The sequence below is a fragment of the Hibiscus syriacus genome, unplaced genomic scaffold (assembly GCF_006381635.1).
Source record: "Hibiscus syriacus cultivar Baekdansim isolate YM2019G1 unplaced genomic scaffold, ASM638163v2 tig00111105_pilon, whole genome shotgun sequence".
NCBI classification, from domain to species: Eukaryota; Viridiplantae; Streptophyta; class Magnoliopsida; order Malvales; family Malvaceae; genus Hibiscus; species Hibiscus syriacus.
This window is the reverse complement of record NW_024062987.1, coordinates 4,633,716-4,637,376: the sequence shown is the minus strand read 5'-3', so window position 1 is coordinate 4,637,376 and position 3,661 is coordinate 4,633,716.

The following is a 3,661-nucleotide window of genomic DNA, read 5'->3' as shown; positions in this document are numbered from 1 at the left end:
ATGATCGGTTTCTTTCCTGCGTGATTAGGTGTGGGTGAGCAATTATGAAATTCCGTTCAAGCCAGCTCGTTTCAATTCCAATTAAATAGCAAAATTTCCTAATAATAGCGCGTTTTTCAGTTATGGGTTTATTTTATTAAAAACAAGTTAGGGTAAAGTGTACAAATAATTCCTTGATTATAGGGTATTATTTTATTAAGTCTTTCGATTATTAAAAGTTATAATATATTCATCTAACTATAAAATGTTGATTTGTTGAGTCCCTTAACTATCAAAAATTACAAAATAACCCAAAAAATATTTATATCTTTAATCTTTTAAAAAAACGATATCCAATTCTAACGAAGCAACTAGAAAGCATTATATGCAATTGCGTAAGCTATATAGGAATAGTGGGGGCCATGGTCGCCCAAAAAATATTAAAAAATTAAAATATACTAGTATATATATACAACCGTGGAATGTATAAAAGATTAGAGGAGGCTATGGCCTAAAAAATATTAAAAAAAATAAAATATATAGTTTATAATATATATATAGATATATTAAATTGTCTGTCTAGCTCAGTTGGTAGAGTGCAAGACTCTTAATCTTGTGGTTGTAGGGTCGAGTCCCACTAAGGGCAATTCATAACGGAGGTCTTCTACGGAAGCTGCTCTCAACTTGGCGTTGGGGGCAATCTATTACCCTACCTCCTCCTTACCCCATTATATATGGGAATAGAGTCAGTTAATTTTTTTAAATTATTAAATTTAATCGTAATATATAATAAGATATTAAATTTGATTGTCCCAAAAAATATGAAATTTGAGATTCACTTAAATATTATTTATTAAAAAGAGTTAACAATTATTTTTTTGTATAATTGTTTTATTTTTAAATGAATGAAAATTCAATTTTTGTTATTTTCACGATATAAAAAATATTTATGCTTTTTCTGTTTGGTTGTTTATCTTTTTTAAATTGAGGAGTTCAATTAAGTATTTAAACATTCATCTTTTAATTTAATTTGAACTAAAGGTAATTTTTAAAATATTTTTTCAATTATATATATATATATATGAAAATATTTTAAAATGAATCTAAATATATTGATTATATAAATATAAATATAAAATTTAAAACTTATTGTTTAAGTTTGTATGTGTGAATTTATTATATAATTAAATTAATATATTTTTATGTTTATATGTTATATATTATGTGGAATCATAGGCAAACAAAAAAGATTAGTTTTTTTTATAAAAAAGATGTTGATAGTATAGAAATTAATATGTCATCGAAAATTAAAGGCTTGTGCTTCAAATTAGTAGTCAATCTTCTCTTAAATTTCGAGTTGTTGAGGTTAAAGATATTAATATTGTAGCAACTTAATCCAGTTTGACCCGAAGATCCATGGATTACAATGTTACACGGGACTACCAAAATAGTTACCCAAAAATTTTCTTTAAAAGTTGTTTATAATCACTGAAAATAATCTATCCATGGTAATAAAAATAAACATGATAATAAGAATCCGAGTTTACAAAATAACGGGGAGCTTCCAAATTGTATCTAAAATAAATACAGTACCAAGTACAAATTAAAGTTACGACTGAAATATATATAAGGGTCCATAAATAGTACATACCCTTTAAAGATGACTCAATACGTACTCTGATGACCTCTACTGGTCTGTACTGCTGGACTTGAATGTCTGGCAACGACAACTCCCCGCGATCTGCCCTTAAGAACCTGCGCATTAAAACACATTTCGAGCATTGAGCTTACGAGCTTAGTGCCTTACTAATAATTGTACTATATTACATGCATTCACTAAAATGAGATAGCTGGTGGCACAGGTCCGAACATGTAAAGCTATTGATTTAACTACTGAGTAGACATCATGATGCGGTTGAGGGTTCTGCATCTCGGAGCTCAAGCACCCCTCTAGTCTTTCTGAGATACCCTCGGGTATCTAGGGTAAGATCCGGAGTTACGTCAAAAACGTATACCCGCCAACTTACTCCGTTGAGTCTTGGAGTATCTGTGCCCAATCGACTACTGAAGTGCCTTGGCACTGACTTGGATATCCACTGACTGTCGTGTTCTACTAAAGAGGAACTCGGGTGTACTGGTTGTTTCCAGAGAGTCAAACAAGGCTAGTTTTATGTAATCCTAGTTGTTACTGTTTCTATTTTTCTAATATTATTACTATTCTCGCTTGAAGTCTTATTTGTTGTATTAGAGTGTATTTGGGGTACCTCGAGTCTGATCCCTAAATCCTTGGATTATTTATCCAAAAATATCAGTGGGTACCTATGTTGAACTTTCAGTATCGATACTGAACATTTGGTATCGATACCCACCTGCTGGTATCGATACCCCTTGACTAATGTGGACTATTTGATTAAGAAAGTATCGATACTCAATAATGAGTATTAATACTATGGTGTTGGAGTATCGATACTTAATTGAGTATCGATACCAAATTTCAGTTCGATGCTTTGAAAAATACCTCAGTATCGATACCTCTACTGGAGTATCGACACTCCTACCCTAGTATCTATATACAATGAATGAGTATCGATATTACCCTTATAAAACTACCCAATTTGTGCCTGACTGAATAACAGTATCAATATTGTTCTTATAGTATCGATACTGTCGCTATTGGGTGCCTTGTTTTTGTACAAAATTCCTATCTTTCTACCCTCAAATACCCTATTGAGGTCCCCAATTGATGTTTAAGTATTTTATTTGATATTAGGGGTCATAAATAAATAGGGATGAAAACATAACTTAGGCCCGACCCAAATTCGTAGATCTAGACCCATTTTATAAGGTCTGGATCCTAAAATTTTAGACCCAATGGATTCAGACCGGATCTGGATCCTCTAATTAAAGTATGGATCGAAGTCCATATCTGACACTAAGATATTAGGTCTGGACCTGTTTACCCATTTATAGAAAAGCCCATCTTTATTTTTAAAATATATATAAATAACATAATAGGTTTTAATATATATATATATATATATATATATATTATAGAGGGAGACACTTATGTTCTTATAAGGTTGTTTTTATACTTATTAGTAGTTATATTATTTCTCTTCATTCGCTTTAATTTTGTATTTCACATTATTTTGTAATGTAATTTTTATTTATTTATGAAAAATACACTTTTGAAGAAACATATAATTCACTGGATCACGGGTTAAGAGTTTTAGGCTAACCTGAGATAGGCCTTGGATTAAATATCTAGCTTGTAGGAAGCTTTGAGCCAAAAACAAGTGAAATTGGGATTTGATTTAGCCCAATAGTGAAAAAAAGAATTTTTTTAATATGCATTAAAGGGTCCAAGGAAGCAATTTTATCATTGTTCAAAATAAAGCTAAATATCATTAAAATTGGGTAATATCACCGTCTGAGAAAGCTTCATCATTTTCTTCATTCCTTGTATTCTTTATAGTTTCTTCTACCCGTTTTTCTCCTTCCTTGCAAGATAAAGGTGTGAACTTTATCATTTTCAGCCCCTAATCAGTGTTCAAAATATAAGAATCATAACTCTTTCATCTCAAGCTTTGGTTCAATCTCTCAAACCACCTATTTCACCATAGTTTTCAAGAATGAGTTTTAGAAGGTTTAAGAAACTAGATTGTCCCAACCTATTTTTCAG